This window comes from Triturus cristatus, chromosome 7, assembly GCF_964204655.1.
Source record: "Triturus cristatus chromosome 7, aTriCri1.1, whole genome shotgun sequence".
NCBI classification, from domain to species: Eukaryota; Metazoa; Chordata; class Amphibia; order Caudata; family Salamandridae; genus Triturus; species Triturus cristatus.
In genome coordinates this window covers 413,483,090-413,501,909 of record NC_140590.1, presented here as the reverse complement: position 1 = coordinate 413,501,909, position 18,820 = coordinate 413,483,090, and the positions used below count along the sequence as shown (strand labels likewise).

The window sequence follows — 18,820 nt, the reverse complement described above, 5'->3', positions numbered from 1 at the left end:
ATCTTCGGAGCTGAAATCCAGCTCTGCACCGGAAGGCAATCGGGCATCCTCAGCTCTGAGAATACTGTTATCCAGGGTACCATCCTTTACCGCTTCAGAGCTCGAAAAATGTACTCACTCACTTGCTATGGCGGGTAAATTTCTTTCAGGGTGAGCCAGTTTTCAGCCCTACTTGACCGGCGTGGCAAGGAAGCTCTACTTCTCTGCTAATCTGAGTTTACTGCAGCTAGTGCAGTGCCAGTAAGAGACTCTAGGGGGCAGACGGGTGAAATGTTTGAGAATACTCAAAATGTGAGAAAGCAAAGGCTTTGATTGCTGAATTCTATGGCACTCCACGGAGGCTCCGATTATGCTTCTCTATCTTTACTGACATTTACAGCAGCCAATAAACAAACTTTAAACTGGCATGAACCCGGAAGGTCAACCCCTTCCTGTATGTGCACCAATCATAACACAGTCCATATCATAAGAACGTCTGACAAAGCCATAACTTCCTCTTTCTTTGCTGCTGCAGCAGCAGATAAGTGCCTTTCCTTTATCGTTGGTGGTAAATATTGTGGGGAGGTGATATTAATGGTTGTATGGCTGATTTCGATGTTTAGGCATTGTTGTTTTGAGGTACGCGATATTTCGCTCACTTGTTTCCCTCACAGTATGCCGTGTAGTGGCGGCGCGCGCGCAAGTTTTGCTTCGGTGCGTGAGTATCGCTAGGGGGCGGTGGAGCAGGAGGAGGCAGACGCGAGACTCTCGTGCACAGGGAGCGGTCGTGTCGTTGCCCCAGACACTGCGCGTGTGCGCGAGGAGCCGTTTTCTCGCATTACGAGTGCACGGCCCCTCAGTGAGACTGCATGAATCTCTGGCCTCATATTAACGTTTACCGGAGCGTTTTCCGGATTAGAGCCTGCCTCTAGGGGAGCTAATAAGGGGTTGCTCCTTCCACCTTGATGACAGTTTTTTCAGAACTTTCAAGTAGGTTTTTGTCTCGGTGAAGTTTATTGTGACGAGTTCTGAGAGACCCCTGGGCTGCTCCCCCCCTTGAGAATCTCCTCCAGACCTCTCTGATTAGAAGCAATGGCGTACTACGCCGAAGAGGAAAATCAGTGGGTGGATTGTGAGCAATATGAAGAATATGAGGAGCCTGAACAATTGGAGGAGAATCTGGTTGAAGCCCTGGATTCCCACGTCCAGGGTTCAGTTAATAAAGCTTTGATTAAGGCACTGAAGCCATTTACTAAGCCTCTTCGCAATTATGGTAAGAGGAAGATGAAATCTCATCATTCTGGCGCGGAGAGCTCGCAATCTTCTGCCAAAGTTTTGGCGCGCATGGCCAGAAATGTCATGAAGGATCATAGCTCCATGGCTTCACATACTTCTGACGAGTCTTTACCGTCCACAGCAGATACCTCTGACTCTGAGGTGATGTCGGTGATGCCGAAAAAGAAGGCAAAAAAGTCCAAGCATACTGCTTATAAGGCAGATGACAGCCAGGCACCCAAGAATCTCTTATTTGACCCCCAGAGCTTGATACATCCTAGGTCCACTGAGTGGGTGCCTTGCGCAGAGGTGGCGCATTATGTGGGTCACAATCTGCGGCAGGGTTTTGAGAAAGAGGTGCGAGCCACCTTACGGTCGGAATGTCCGAGACCCTCCTTGACTGGCAAGATGGCAGATACGCCGGAATTAGACCCGAATATGGCCACTTTTATGCGAAAGTTTGCGAAGGACCCTAAAAAGGGTTTGGATAGGGCCTGGCGGGGGTGTTAGGACAAACTGTTAGATGTTTCTGGTCCCCTTACGAAAATACTTGATGCGGCGGTCAACGCCAAGACCCAAAATGTTCCGTTGGACATATCGGATGTTATGGAGTGGGCCCAAAGGGCCTTGTGTTTTTTGGGCAATTCCAATGTGGCGCTTTCAACGGAGAGGAGACGCTCCTTCTTAATGCGCATTGACCCCCAGTTGGCGGAGATGGCCACTACCGAGCCAGGTTCCCTTGCCAACGGCATGTTGTTCGGCGACAAATTTGTAAAAGAAATGGGGAAATATGTGGCCACGTTTTCGGCGTTAGATAAGGCTCAGGCAAACATCAAAAAAGTTTTCCACACGGGTGTTTTTGACATGGCCGGCCGCTCACGAGGTCGAGGGTTCTGCCGAGGTTTTAATCAGACCTCACGAGGAGCAGAGCAACGAGGCAGAGGTGGCCAGAAGCCACAGTTTTATCCCTCCCGCAATCGGGAGGAAGAGGTAGAGGCCACAGAGGAGTCTACAGAGGGCAGCAAAATTCACCAGAAGATGGCTCCTATTCAGGTAAAGATCTTAAGTACCACAGAATGTATGGTGGGAGGTCGTATTGCACTGTTCCTTCACAGGTGGCAAGAGCTCACGTCAGATCCCTGGGTTTTACAGACAGTGCGGGGTTTTCAAATGGAGTTCTATGCCTCTCCGAAACAGAGTCAGGTGCCCGGACCCCTACGTTTTTCCCTACTAGAGCAGAGTTTCATCGACAAGGAAGTGGAGACGTTGCTCCACAAAGGAGCGATTGTAAGGTCTGTTCCCCACCAGAGGGGTTTTGTAAGCACTATTTTGTTGGTTCCGAAAAAGGACAAAGGGTTTCGTTTGGTGTTGAATCTCAGAGACTTCAACGCATGGGTGGTGTATCGCCACTTCAAAATGGAGGGCATACATTTACTGCGAGACATCCTTCTAGAACACGATTGGCTGGTTCGCTTGGACCTGAAAGATGCCTACCTGGCGGTTCCCATATTCCCGCCACACAGGCGGTTTCTCCAGTTTCTGTGGCACGACCAGTGGTTCGAATTTTCCGCGATGCCCTTTGGTCTGTCATCCGCCCCTTGGTGTTTCACCAAACTCATGAGACCGGTCGTACAATGGTTGAGAGAACGGGGGGGGTGTCTGATCATTTATCTGGACGATATTTTGATTATGGCGCAGTCGAAAGAGCTCTTGGTAGTACATCTTTCATGGACGATTCAACTGCTGCCGGAGTTAGGTTTTCTGCTGAATCTAGAGAAATCGGTGTTGATCCCATCGCAAACGATGGATTTTTTTGGGATTTCAAATCAATTCGCTCACAAGTCAGTTGCTTCTTCCTCTAAAAAAGAGAGTTGCGATCAGGAAGGAGTTGAGGAGAGCGCTTGCCTCTCCGACAATATCATTGAGGACACTGGCTCGCCTGGTAGGTCTTTTGGCAGCTTCCATTCAGGCGATCTTTCCGGGGCCGCTACATTACAGGGCCCTTCAGAGATTGAAAATCTTGCATTTGCGCAAGGGTCTCTCGTATGCGCAACAGATAGTTCTTTCCACAGAGGCTCGTACGGAGATGAATTGGTGGTTAGAGCATATGGATGCCTGGAATGGCAGAGCCATTTTCTCGACCAGCCCGGATGTCGTGATGGAGTCGGATGCCAGTCGATGGGGCTGGGGAGCTCGTTGTGGGACTCTAGAAACAGGGGGTCGGTGGTCCCAGGAGGAACTGAAAATGCACATAAATTGCTTGGAACTTCTTGCGGGCGCATTTGCGATTCGCACTCTGGCCCCTCAGAAGGTTTCTTGTTGCATTCTCCTACGCATGGACAATGTGTCCGCGGTGCGTTACATAAATCGGCTCGGAGGGACCAGATCTCGCCTCTTGGCGGAAATAGCCAAGGACTTCTGGCATTATTGCCTGGACCATCATATTTCGGTGACGGCGGAGTATATTCCCGGGTCATCCAACGTGAATGCGGACTGGAACTCACGACATTTGCGGGACAGCAGCGATTGGAGGCTGCATCCCAACAGTTTCAAGACGTTGGACCTCAAGTGGGGACCTTGTGTATTGGACCTGTTTGCGTCCAGACTAAACAGACAACTTCCACGGTTCTACAGTTGGCGGCCGGACTCTCTAGCGGTCGGCTCGGATGCCTTTCTTCACTCATGGACGACGGGCATTCTATATGCCTTCCCACCATTTGCCATGATCCCGCGGGTGTTGGCACAGGTGCGCAGACAGAAGGCGGAGCTTGTTCTAGTTTCACCATGTTGGAAAGCACAAGCATGGTTTCCGACCGCCTTGACATTGGCTTGCGCGCCTCTGGTTCGACTTCGGTCGTTTCCGGATATTCTCACGGATCAGCAGGGGCTTCGGCACCCGTTAGTGTTGCAGAACCAGTTGGTTCTCATGGCCTGGAGACTTTCAGGCGTCGCTGGCAAGTGCAGGGAGTTTCGCAAGACACTCTCTTTTTCTTATCACAAGCTTGGGCACCTTCCACACACAAACGATACGAATCCGCTTGGAAGCGATGGGTTAGTTGGTGTGGTGAACGACAGAGTGATCCCGTGGGATCCGACATTCATCTGATCGCCAATTTCTTGTCAGAACTAGCCAAATCTGGCCTGGCATACCGGACGGTGAATAACTTTAGATCTGCAATTTCAGCGGGACACCCGCATGTGGAGGGCAGACCGGTGGGGGAACATCCTCTGGTTGCACGGTGGTGCGAGGGATTCGTTTGGTGAATCCTCCTCGGCCTAGGTACAATGTACTTTGGGATGTTTCGGTGGTGCTGTGTTTTTTGGTAGGCTGGCCGAATAATGAAGCTTTGTCTAGGAAGCAATTATCGGCAAAATTGACAATCTTGTTGTGCCTAATCTCATGTAGATGAGTGTCAGATGTACGGGCCTTGGATATGGCAGGTAGAGTATTTACTCCTTCGGGAGTTTCCTTTACGATTTCCAGGCGTACCAAGACGCATTCACATTGCATTTCGTATCCTGCTTTTCCTCATCACAGCAAATTGTGTGTGGTCAAATGTTTAAAGGTGTATGAAGATTGTACTAGGGAATTTAGAACTGATGTGTTGGGACAGTTATTAATTGCACTTCAGAGACCTTTTCGCCTGGTCACTTCTGCAACCCTGGCCAGGTGGGTCACTTGGTTACTAGGTCTTGCGGGGGTGGATACTTCCATTTTTGGTGCTCATTCTGTTAGAGGGGCTATGGCTTCCAAGTCTTTGGGGGCGGGCTCCCGGTTGGAAGATTTCATGACTGTGGCGGACTGGTCTGCTTATTCCACTTTTAAAACATTGTTCCATAAACCTATTGTGGACGTGGCTTCGGTGGTGGTGGATCAACTTTAAACTAGCATTATCAGAGCCTCCGTGGACTGCCATAGAAGGAAAAATTGTCTAGCAAGCGCGACAACTAATTTTCAATTCTATTAAGTATACGGAGGCGAGGATTATCCCACCCAAGCTTTGATATTGATAACAATATTGTGTAACTACTATGATGTTGTACCCACCCTGGAATTTTGTAAGTTTAATGCAGTTTCATTATTTCGAATGGAAGTTACGATGTCGGTTTCCATTCCAGGTGACCAGAACAAGCAAACTTGAGCTTCTGGAGTTTTGGCATCTGCAAGGTGCAGCTCGGTGACATGACGAATGAGGTCGCTTCGGATAAGGATCTACATCATGTGAAGTTTTCCAGTTTAGTTGGACTGTTGGAGATAAAGGCAAAGAAAGAGGAAGTTATGGCTTTGTCAGACGTTCTTATGATATGGACTGTGTTATGATTGGTGCACATACAGGAAGGGGTTGACCTTCCGGGCTCATGCCAGTTTAAAGTTTGTTTATTGGCTGCTGTATATGTCAGTAAAGATAGAGAAGCATAATCCTTGCCTCCGTGTCCTTAATAGAATTGAAAATTCTTTGTCGCGCTTGCTAGACATTTTTTCATTGCAACGTAGCCACGGACGGCTGAGGCTTAGTTGCAATCGGCCAATCAGATGGAAGCTAATTAGTGCTCTCCTATAGTGTATAGGCATGTTTACACCCTTCTCATTGGCTGATAACAATAAGTCACAGTGAGGTATATAGTGCGAGAAACGTGTAAACTGCCTTGGCTTGGCTCAGTAGAAGTGCTATATTCTAGTTGTGCCCCACTAAATAAACTGCCACTCCTCTGGCAGAAGGCCATGCGCTGCAGCAGGTAAGATGGTGCAGCTTGCTCTCCTCTTCGGCCTAACATTGTTTTACATCAACTTTCTGATCTTATGTCATATATTTTAGCGGCATATGTAACTTGGAGGCAAACACGTTTGTATGTGTTGCGTTACTATTTTACTAACTACGATTCCAACCTGGCTCTGCAGTTCCAAAGCCGGCAACTCTACCAGCTAGGCCACATCCACTCCCCATATCAAAGATGCCAACACGTGTGAAAAAAAAAGGTACAGCACTCAGATGTGGAACCTGGAGAGGGGTAGTGTGGGAGAGCAGCAATGAGTACTTCTTTTCACTGTCCTCGGTGTGAAGTATATTTAAGAGCAATTGAAATCTGGGGATTCCTAAAATTTTCCCATTGAGTTGATCTTCATCGGGGTGAGTACGCACAGAGCCCCTCTCTAATGCAAGCCACAGGACATGTTTAAACCGGGAGGTTTCTGCATGCAGGGTTTTCATCTCAGATGTGTTCCCTTTGGGTAAGCGGGGGCAGCACCAACCACTGAACATTGGGTTGTGTGAAAAAGGCTGCTTTATTGAGACAGGTGCACATTACAACATAACCTGGGCCTTTGCCTTACAAAACTATATCCTCACTATACATCATATTTCCTAAGATCAACTTCCCCCACCCCGAACAGATCACTCCCCCGATGACCTATTGAAACTTTAATAACATTCGTGCAACAGGGCTGCTCAACTGAAAGTGGGACTTCTAAAAACGGTTCCTGTTTTCCTACCTCAACTACCCTTTTAACCTCACTGAACTTCCTACATAACGTTTTAACCTCCTATGTCCTTCAGGCGTGAACTTCCCACCCGTTCCCCTTCAGCCTAAACTGCCACTGGCAAACAAACTTGTGTAAATCCTGTAAACGTCTCAGCCACCCACCACCCAGGGTCAGGAGCTACCCCCCTGGCCCTGCCCCTTGACGCCCTTGAACAGAAATGAGTCACATCTTCAGAACCCCTTACTCAACCCCCAACACTTTGGCCATAGCTAACTTCAACTGGAGCAGGTCAGGCTCTATCCCCATAAAAGACAGGTGAACTCCATCCCCTCTAAAAAACTCCACGTCCTCAAATCTTAAGTCTAAATGCTGTATCCTGCCCACACCGTTATCCCTGCAAAAGGCCCTCATCTCCTTATTCAGTTTCCTCCTGGCTCTGTCGATGGCTGATGGTTTTATAGCCCCCCTCCACACTCTCCTAGGTATAAACTCCGACCACATGGTGTGGCAGCCTACCCACAACTCACCCACCTGCCGAAGGTCCCATTTCATCTCCTTGATTAAGGCAAAACCTTTCTGCGACACCAAATAATTTTCCCCCCAAATGAATAATTAGCACATCCGGACAGTTCTCATTCCCATTTCGCTTGGTCAATCACGGTATCAGCTCCTTCCATCGCATTCCCCCTTTCCCTTTCCATAAGATAGAGTATAAGTCCTTATTGAAACCCAGGTTGTGACAATAAAAGCTAGCCCTTGCATGCCTTTTTGCCCATTTTACAAACAAGTGGCCCACGATCCAGACCATCATTCCCACCTCTGAGGGACCGGCGACCACACCTGCAAAAGAAATAAAGATGACAACTTGCCAATTACAACTCTTCATCCCCTACCCCCCTGATATAAGTCTGAAAGCAATCTGATTTCCATCTCCCCAGTTCCCTGATTCTATTGGACCCCCAACCTCGTCTGCTAGCCTCTGTTGCAGCACCAATCCACAAGGAGTGAGTCCCAAATTGGCTGGTGTCGAGGCCTAATAGTGTCCACGCCTTGCGGAGGATTGCTAAAAATTGCAAAGCCATTACAGGTTTCCCATCCCCGTGTATAAAGACTCTGCCTGTACGAGCCTCCCTGCCTCCGACATTCTCTGCACAGTGCAGGGGGCAAACTAAGGACACCGGGTAAGCTTTCAAGAACACTCGTCTTCCCGCTGCCCTCTGATCAGTCTTGGACATGTATAACCACACCAGCACCCTGTCGTCTTGTAGACAAACCTCCTCCCAGAGGAGCCCCCTGCTACTCTTTCCCCCCAGAAGTTCTGAAACCCAAAAAATAGCCAGGACATGATGGTCAAAAACAATCCCGCCTCTCAGTCCCCAATGCACACCCTTGTAAGGGACTGGATCACGTGCATCAAAATATCCAATGTCCTAGGCCTCTGCTTAGGACCCGCAGGGCCTAACTCCCTCGCCCAGCCCTCCAGGATTCTTCTCCCCTACTCTCCCGCAGATGGGGGGTACCCCACCTGAGCTTTTCCGTAAAGGCGATGCCCACCGGCTTCCCCGAAATCGTCACACTGGAATGTCCTCTTTTAATAAGACCCAGTATGAATTGGAGAACGTCCTCTACTCTATCTCGTTCCTGTTGCCTCCTCTGCGCCCCAGTCTTCAGGAACTCCTTCCAAGCCAGTAGGTAAGCTCTCCTTGTTGATGGGACTAACGATCTAACTACCAGGCGTAACAGCCTCTCTCTCCTACATCCCATAACTCTTGTGGCACGTGAGTCTTCTCCTGAACCGCCTCTGTCGTCAGCCCATGGAACCTCTCCCACTGCAAACGAGACAAAGCATCAGCAATGTCATTGTCCACACCAGGAACGTGTCTGGCTCTGAAGGCACTATCAAATCTTAGGCAATGCAAAACAAAAACTTGCAGCAGCTGCCGTGGCTGTGGCTCCCTGACTGCCTGTTGACCACCTGCATTACTGGCATGTTGTCAAACCGGGAAAGGATACTTTTATGAGACAGCTGAGGGCCCCATAACATGACCGCCACAACCAGTGGAAAAAATTCAGAGAAGGCGATGCTGCGTATGCCCTCCCTCTATTCTAGAGGCCATTTCTCTGCGCACCAGTGTCCCTGCAAGTATAGGCCAAAACCTCAGGCTCCCGGTGCGTCAGAGAAGATATGTGCGACCCATGCTATTAAAGTTGTGTCAAAAGGCCTTTCACATACGCAGGTCCTCTCGCACCCCCGCTTTCAAACAGACATGATGGTGAGTTAAGGGAAGGATCACAAGAGACAAACCTATGCGCCTGCAAAACGTCCTCCCCGCTCGTACCACCCTGCATGCAAAGTTCAAATGCCCCAGGAGCGTCTGGACCTCCTTCACTGTCACTTTCGTTTTCGCCAGCATTGTGTCAAGTAAAACCACCATTTTAGTTTTATTGTCCTCTGGCAACCAGGTCTCCCCTGCTGCAGAGTCAATTTCAATGTCCAGAAATGCCAACACTCTTGTGGGCCCCACTGTTTTCTCTGGGGCTTGAGCTCCCCCAAGTCCTCCATCAAACCTTGGAATCCGTCAAGCAGGTCCTGGCATTTTTCTGACCTCGCTGTCCCAACAAGGAAAAAATCATCTAGGTAGTGTTATGTTTTCCACCCCTGTGTGCCATGTGAATAACCATGGCACAACACTTGAAGGGGACACACGAAATGGAGCAACCCATAGGGAGTGCCTTGTCAACAAACCATTGTCCTTCGAATTGAATCCCCAACAATTCAAAGTCGTCAGGGTGTACCGGCAACAGACGGAAAGCCGACTCGAAGTCGCTTTTTGCCACTAGTGACCACCCCGTCCGACCTTCTCCATCAAGGCTAGGCCTACTTCCCCTGACGAATACGTCACCGTCACTTGCTCTGCGGGGATGAAGTCATTCACTGACTGGCCCTCTGGCCAGGACAAGTGTTGAATCAGTAGATATTGCCCTGCTCCCTTCTTGGGCACTACCCCAATAGGTGACACGACTAACCGGTCCATGGGTCATGTGTCAAACTGGCTTTCCATTCTCCCTTCCTCTATTTCTTTAAGCAATGTTTCGCGAACAATTTGGGGATGCTCCGCTGCTGATTTTAGATTGGCCCCCCAGTGGCAAACTCTCGGGCCATTGTAACCCAGCCTGAAACCTTCCTTAAACCCCTGTAGCAATACCGCCGCATCGTCAGTCCCTTTGTAAAAGGTGATCCAGAAAACCAATTTCTCAATGTTAATGGGTGTATGAGCCTTTCTCCCCCAGGTCCCTGTGCTCCTTTATCAGGCCGGAACCCCCCCTCCCTGTCAGTATTGGGTCCCCTGAGGCTCCCGTTCCTGATACCCTGTCGTTTCCTGCTGGTGCCTTTAGCCCGTAGGTCCGTGTCGGTGGGGGTACTGGCTGAGAAGCAGGCAACCAAAGGGTGTCTGCCTGAGCATTTTGAGCATTCATGTCGGAATTTGCAGAGCTCTCTTATGCATAGGCCATTGTTGTAGTCCCAGCATGCTCCCATTTGGATCCCTTGGCATCTGATGCCCCCTCCCACCACTCGGGTGGGGCGACCCTGGAAAGGCTTGTAGACTATTGACAAACCACTTGCTGTGAAGATAGTCTTGCCAAATGTTGCTGGCCCCATGGTGTGATGCCATAGATCCATATCTAACTCGCTCCATTGGGCGTCCTGGTCCACCGCTATACGGGCCCAGAATTCTTCATCTTATTGAGCCTAAGCATTTCCCCTGAAATTTACATGCGCTTTTTCATCAAAGATGTGTTTATTAGCATTTTATCACTTATCACAAAGTAAACTGGTACATTGTACATCCAGATAGACGCAGACGACTGGAAAAATTATTTGAACCAAAAAGCAGGTGGAAGGGAGGGAAGGGAGGGAAGGGTTGGGATGGGGGGAAGACCAAGAGAAGTCAATCAATGAAGGGAGTACCTTTAGTATATCAAAAGAAATACATTTGTTAGTAGGATTTAAAATGCTGATCAAGGGCCAGGGAGGAAGAATATGGCGGTTAAAAATGACAACTATCATTCTTACACGACGTAAGATTTATAATATAGATGGCTAGACTACGAATTGTATCTCTAAATATTTGCGGGCTCAACGACCTAAAAAAAAGACAAATCGTAGCAGAAGGTCTTCAAGCCATGGAAGCTAATATAGTTTGCTTACAAGAGACCCATATAGAGAGAGGCCAGCAACACCTGTTGAAATCCCTGGGGTTTCAACTTATAGCTGCATCCACCCAGGGAACTCGTATGAAAGGAGTGGCCATTCTAGCTAAAGGAGGGGGCTTACAATTTAGTCGATCACTTGCAGACAAGCTTGGGAGATGGGCCATTACTGAGTGCCGCTACAATAGTGGTCAGAATACGGTTACTCTATGTACAGCTTATGGGAATCTAGGAGATGACCCTGATACCCTTCTAAGCATTTCTAATGAATTAGTATATTGGCCCTTGCCTGTTATTGTGTGTGGTGATCTAAACCTTCACCTACCCGGAGATTGGACCGCTGATCCTTTATTTAATTATCAAGGGAGAAAACCTAAAGTCTTTAGAGCATTTAAAGACTTGTGTGAACGACATGGCCTGCTGGATGGATGGCAATTGGGGCATCCTAGAGACCAAGGATATACCTTTTTTTTCCCATCCCCATTCTCGTCATGCCCGTCTAGATTATATCCTTTTGTCGAATTCCATCAGGGATGGTTGCACTATGAGGAAGCATCCAAGGGTATTATCCGACCATAACCCTCTAGAATTGAATATTGCATGTAGCAATATTATTCGTACTAGAAACCTTTGGACATTTGAAAGAGCCTGTTTAAAAAAGGAGGAGTATCATACTCTTATGAGAGAGTGGATACCATCTTTTTTAGAAATAAACATGGGCAGTGCTCCTGTCGAGGTAGTTTGGGATGCAATGAAAGCTGGTATCAGAGGGGAGACTTTGCAATTCTCAGTACGCACTAACAGAAAAGGTAAAGAACAACTAGCCTCTTTATATCAGAATCTGAATAAAGCTGAAGCAGATTTGATAATAGCTTTGCAAACAGGTCTGGGTTCTGAAGGACTAGCGCAAGTTGCAATCGCTAGAAACAAGATATCTGATATATTTACGGAAAAAGCGATCACTAAAGCTATGATATACAAAGGGAAAATTTATGAACTCAGCGAGAAAGTAGGGCACCAGCTGGCTGTTCGTACAAGGGAAGAGATAACAGGAAATATGATAAAAGCTATAAATGATAGGAATGGTGAACTGAGATTAGAAGAACTCGATATTAGAACTGCTTTTCAAATGTTTTATCAAAAATTGTATGAAGAACCGTTAGGAGGGCAAGAGGATCCTAAAGACTATCTGGATAAAGAGCTGGCCGAACACCTTGAACAAGAAGATAAGGATTTACTGAACTCTCCCATTTGTTGGGAGGAAATTCTATTATCTATGAAATCCCTGACTGCTGGCAAAGCAGCAGGTGTAGACGGAATCCCTACAGAGTTTTTCCTCGAATTTGCAGAACAATTAAAATCTATCATGCTAGAACTTTTTAAGTCTATAGTTCAGGGAGGAAACCCACCACCGTCTTGGTCTTTAGCAAAAATAATGATCTTCCTGAAGAAAAACAAAAATCCGTTGGAAATGGGCTCGTATCGCCCAATAACCTTGATCAATGGTGACTCAAAAATTTATTCCAAACTCCTTGCAGGGCGATTAGCACCTATAATCCATAAAATTGTGTCAGCCCGACAACACCGATTTGTCCCCGGCAGATCAACAAGCGATCATATACAGAGAGTTATCTCTTTGTTTGACTTTGCAGAAACTACAGGAGACCCTATGGCCCTTATTCTTCTGGATGCAGAAAAGGCGTTTGATAGGGTCTCCTGGAAGTTCTTATGGGCAGCAATGTCAGATCGAGGATTAACGAAGGGATTTATCAAAGCTATCCAAGGACTATATGTCAATCCAAGGGCCAGCGTAGTGATAAACGGGAATATGTCTGAGAACTTTATGATTACGAGGGGAACTAGACAGGGGTGTCCCTGCTCACCCCTCTTATTCGCAATATATATCGACCAATTTATACGTAAACTTGATAACCATCCTTATGTATCATCTATTACGATTAACAACTATGAAACCAAAGTCCTATCTTACGCTGATGATATAGCGTTAGTTACTACCAATCCGAAGGAGGGAATTAAGATGGTTGAGAAGGAAGCAACACGTTTTGGCAAAACTTCTGGGTATAAACTAAATACCGGGAAAACTCAAATCATCATTAACGACAAAGTGTAGATGGAAGACGAGAGAGTTGTGGAACACGCTATTTATGTAGGTGTCAATATTAGTGCCAAGGTAGATAAAATTGTACAGTTAAATCTTGACCCACTAATAGTGCGCACCAGAGAAGACTTAATTAGATTGGATAATTTACACTTAACTATTGGTGGCAGATGTAATTTGATTAAAATGCTGATTCTACCTAAATTTTTACACTTCTTCAGAACAATTTGTCTCGTTCTCCCCATATTACTTTAAAAACATTGAATCTTTGTTTGCCAGATTTATTTGGGGATTTAAGAAACCACGAAGGGCACTAAAATGGATTATGTTACCAAAAGAAAGAGGTGGGTTAGCGTTGCCTAACTTTAGGATCTATTATTGGGCAACAGTGGCCAAATACTGTATAAATCTGATAGTTATTGAGCCGAATCATTGTGAGATCCCGACCCCACAGAAAATGGTATTAGGAGATAGAAGTAAAGGGTGTTTATGGAGACATATGAATGATAATTTTTTTAAGAAAACTAAACTCAAGACTATTCAGGGAATTTGGAAAGTTTGGAGCAATATCCGTAAATTCCTAGGGTTGGGACGCTTCTCATGTTACACTCCAATTAGTGGCAACTCTGATCTTTCTGAGATATTTCATGATGGTTATATGTCTAGGTGGAACAGGGTAGGGATTACCCAACTTGGTTGCTTCTATATCGAAAACCGATTGAAAAGCTTTTCAGAACTTCGCGATGATTATAACATTAGCAATAGGGATTTTTTCAAGTATTTACAAGTCAGGGATTTCTTGTCTAAGAAAATGGGGGGGGGCGTTGTAATTTTCAAAATATCATATTAATAGATAAATTATGCTTGGAATCTACTCCTAGAATTGGGGAAATATATAAGGACCTTATCAGTAGTTTCCCGGATGATCTCGATAAACATCTTACTAGATGGCAGACTAACCTATTCGTACAGCGAGCAATACCGGAGCGAGCATTAAAGCTTGCACAAATACTGCTAATGTCAATTAAATTACAAGCACAATTCTATAAAACATTTTTTGCCTTGTATTATACACCGTATCAAATGGGCAAATGGGCAATTGGCTTGGGAACCGCTTGTCCACGCTGTTCATTGGCGGCAGCTAACGATATTCACATGTTTGCCACTTGCCCATCACTTACTAATCTTAGGATAGAAATATCTAATTTCATTTCAGATCTATTTCAGGAAGAAATTACTATCTCTAGTGAAGAAATGATCTTAGGATTGGCTGCTATTGAGCGCCCAATACAACAACAGGGGCTGATATTTGTAGCAATGGCGGTTCTTAGATTGTGTAAAGCCACCGCATGGCTTGATCCCCAACCGCCATCTTCCACTCAATGGAGGGCTAGATTACTTGCTATATGCAATGTGGAGGTGGCAATTTATAAGAACAAGGGACTTAGGAAAAAACAAAGAGGAATGATGATTTGGGAACCTTTGTTACTCTGGATAGAAGATCACTGCCAAGGGTAATATTTCTAAGGGATTAATCCTAAGGCGAAAGTGGATGTGCGAATTTCTGTTCCTCTGTTCCTTAGTTTTCTTTTTCTCTTTGTCTTTTTGGACCATCAAATTTACACGCTGCGAGAGACTACTTCTATAATGTTTATACTAAAGGTGGTTTGTCTGAAGATGTTTCTTGATCTTGGTCTCTGTGGGGGGAGGGGGGATTGAAATGTATTGTATTAAAATGGCAAATGTCAATAAAAACTATTTAAATAAAAAAAAAAAGAACCAAAAAGCAACATACAGCAATAGATGAGCACCCCCCGTTGTATCCCAGATAACCTAAAGGAGTAAGCACAGTTTCTGCAAGAGCAAGGATGGGAAGCAAGTCTGTGGCTCAGCGAAACATAATATTCGTCTATCTTACGTTTGCGATAATGGTAACTTAGTCCCTCCAACTAGGAATGTATCTTTTATAGGGAGCAAATCGAACAAGCCTCCCAGAAAACATGAAGAACAAAACCCTACCCTCCCCCCCCCCCCCCCCCCCCCCCGAACACCCCCCTCCCCACCCAATACTGGTGGCGGTTTCCCAAGTGCAGCTAGGTTACAGATCATGGGAGCTTCAAATAGGTTAAAATTGAAACAGGTGTAGGGCTCTGACTGATGCTGGGCAAACAGCTGACAGTAATCCTTTTGTAAGGAAGACTACCAGTGGGCCACATCTATATTCGAAGTTCTTGTAAACATTTCTACATATATCGGCCATCCTTTCAAGACTCAGAAGTTTCCTGAGTCTAGAATGCGAGATAGCGGGAGCTTCCTTTTTTAGGTCTTGCCTAGGCAGCGCATGCGCTGTCTCGTCGAGAGATGTTATGTTATGTTATTTTAATTTATTCAGCGCACAGCTACTCGGAAGTGTCCCGGCGCTATAGACCGCTGGGGAACCCGTCCTGGCTATCCCTGTGAGATGGTACCTTTCAGGGTATCTCCAAGGTGAAACCAGGCATCCCCGGCATCTGTGGGGGGCCGTTGTAGAGATGAGGCAAGCTTAATGCCCAGAGTTGCCGAGTGTGTTCCTGGTTAGAGTAGGTACCGAGGCGAGAATTATTGAGTCCGTTTTGACCCTGGTCCACGACCCTGCCGCGTCGGGAATTGAACCCTGGTCCCTGGCCAATTCTCTGCTTACGGATCTGCCGCCTCTAACCAGTGAGCCACACCTCTCCACAAGAGATGCTGTATTTACTATAGTGAGGGAAGCTCCACCCACTTTCCGCCCATCTTTTTGATTGGCTTTAATAAAAGATACTGCATTATGATCGGTGTTTGTCTTTTTAGTCCCGCCTCATGACGCCTATGTCGTCATTTAGCTCCTTCCGAGGCCATCAGCCCCTTTACTGGAACACTATTTGCTGCCCTGTGTCCCCCACTCCCTCCCGCAGTTCGCAGATTTTTTGCCCCCCCTCACCCCCCCACTCCTGTTCGTGCCTTCTTCAACTCGGCAGCTCCCATTTGTAATGCAATACGTCTCGCGTAAATACGAGTCGTATTCATTGCAAATGCTTGTTTTTAAGTAGTGCGCAAAGTAAAGAAGCACGAACACCAGAAGGCAGGCGTCTCGTGCCTGAGTGTGGGCGGGGCTCTCATGTACCAAGGAGAGCCCCGCACACCGGCCAGAGGAAGACGGAGCTTCCCTGATTGCTCCGACGTCTTTTCTTGATGATGAGAGCGGCTACATTACTTCTTCCAAGATGGCAGCAGAGAATAACTTCTACTGGTGAGGTGGCACCGAGGCAACTCGAACCATTTTATAGCGTTCACGCGAAGGAGCGCTACTGAAAACATGGCTGCCTACGGAGGTAAGAACCGGAGAGCCAACTTGGTGAAACGTGTCTTAGTTTCATTCATGATATCTGTCCGCGGCGCACATGTAGATTTGTCTGGGTAGTCGGCTACTACCGAAACTGACAAAAGTATTGCTCGTGCCCCTTAATGTCACAGGGCTTGTAATCGCCGTCTTTTGCTTGAAACAGTCGCTTCCTGGTAGAAGTCAGTGTGCTTCGTGATACAATATGTCATTGTGCAATGTATTAAGAGGTTGTGCGTGGTTGATGTCAGAGTGCCGAAAGGGACTGTATTTTTCTCCTATTAGATACACCGTATTTGGACGGTATAACACATTCAACATAGAAGTCCTAGTTTTTAGGGTGTCACAGGGGCATTTGTGTCAAGTGGCACCATGTTGCATGTGACACCTCCAATCAGTGATGGCTGTCCAATCAACAGTACTTGGCGTGCTGGGATTTTTTACCCAAAACATTCAAAGTTGAAAGTCAAACAAAGGACTTGTTCCACAATGCACTTTGCTCTTGGCTAAAGCACCAGGACTATTTGCAGGAGTTACACCCAATATGTGGCTACTTAAGTACTAATTACATCCTCAATTCCCCGACACAGACAACGCTTTTTTTCCTGCCTTCTTGCATACCGCCTTCAGCAAAGGCCACGCGCCTATCCACCACATATTTCTTGATGCCTCTTCTCTCTGTTGTCAGAAATAGAGGAGCAACATAACTGCACCAGCCAAGGCAGAGATTGTACTTAAATTATCTGCACTATTCTTTTGCAGCATGCGTCGTTGTCCAGTTTTCTATATACAATAACAGTTTGGATTACTTCTATCTTTAAAAAAAAGCATACAAGAGAGTTATTTCCCTTAATATACTCAACTGGATCTGTTTTCATTTTCTTTCCTCTTTCACTATTTTGGTAGGTAAAAGACCAGTACCTCTAACTCTTACAAATGCGAAACCAATTTCCATTGCAAATGCTTGTCTTCCATGCGGCCGCTATGGCTACTTTCGCAGCCCTAATGCAGGTCCACATAATGGCCTTGTCTGCTTTAGTTTGGTGTTTGAGGGAGGGATCGCGAAGGCCAAGATGGGTGGTTGCTATTGAGGTCGGGACAGGGTACCCCAGTATATCTTTAATTTGTGCGAGGATTTCCTACCAGAAGGGACGTATCACTGGGCAATCCCACCAAATGTGTTAAATCACCCAGTAGACCACAACCCCTCCAGCACATATCAGACGAGTCAGGAAATATCTTTTTAATTTTGTTAGGGTAGAGATACCAGTCCATCATTTTTTTTTAGGTGGGCCTCTCTTAGTTCTATGGAATGGTTGAATTTCGTGATATCTGACCAGAGTCCCGCCCACTCTCTGTCGTGAATGTCTTGTTGTAAGACACCCTCCCACATAGACATGTAGCGAGTCCTCGGGGTGTGCTTGGAGGTGAGGAGATAGTTATACAGAAAGGAGATCACCCCTTTCATAGTTTCCAAAAGTTGCACCTAGCTTTCAGACTTCGTGAGGGGGCGAGTGGCTGCTTAGTGAATATGAGGTGTAAGCGCCCAATGTTTCAGCTGAAGGTAGTGGTAATATTCGGCCGGTCCCAACCCATAGTCCCTCCTGCAGCTGTCAAAGGTGAGGATATCATGATTATGGAAGAGGTGCGTCAGAGCCCTGCAGCCCCCCTCCCTCCACTGGTCAAAGGGTCCTTCCTGTAGGCCAGAGGGATGGCCAAGTTAAAGTGTATTGGCGTATACGGGGACGGGAATGTGATCCACTGGTCGTTGTGTGACAAAAAGTCTCATACTTTTAGGGTAGTTCGAGTAGGCGTGCTGATGTAAGCATTCTCGGGACTTTCCCTCTTGGGTCTCCATATGAGGTCCCAGATCGACCACCCTGAAACTGCTCTATCCATATGGAGCCAATGTTTCTCCGACTCCCTCTTGGTCCACTCTGTCACCACTCGAAGCTGAGCTGCCTTCTAATAAAGGCCAAAGTCCGGGAAGCCCACCCCTCCCTCCCCTCCCTTACCCCTGTGGTCTTCTCAGAATGGAGAAGGTGAACCGTGCACGTCCCACCTGCCAAACGAACCGCAGCACCGTAGATTTTAGTTTAGGGAGAAAGTCCTTTTCCAGCTCCACTGGGAGAGTTTGAAAGAGATACAGTAGTTTAGGAAGCACTGTCATTTTAACTGCATGAATGCGACCAAGCCAGGAAATAAAAAGTGGCTTCCATCGTGTGAGATCTGTCTGGAGCCTCAAGAGAGTGGAAGGAAAGGTGGCTTTATATAGGTCCTCCACGCTGGGCGTCCAGTTAATGACATCAATGTACTTGAATATGGCGACCGCCCTCTCAGTGAACTTTTTGCAGTAGATGTTAGCATAAATGAGAAAAGCTGCGGTCCAGTTCTC

At 46.8% G+C, this 18,820-nt stretch overlaps 1 protein-coding gene and 1 pseudogene across 3 annotated transcripts in view; both read left to right on the top strand.

The window, feature by feature from the left end:
* LOC146809824 (uncharacterized) overlaps nt 1–18,820 on the top strand; it is a 387,952-nt gene that overhangs the window by 7,887 nt on the left and 361,245 nt on the right. The window lies entirely within an intron of this gene.
* LOC146809825 (uncharacterized) lies at nt 1,072–17,352 on the top strand (annotated as a pseudogene).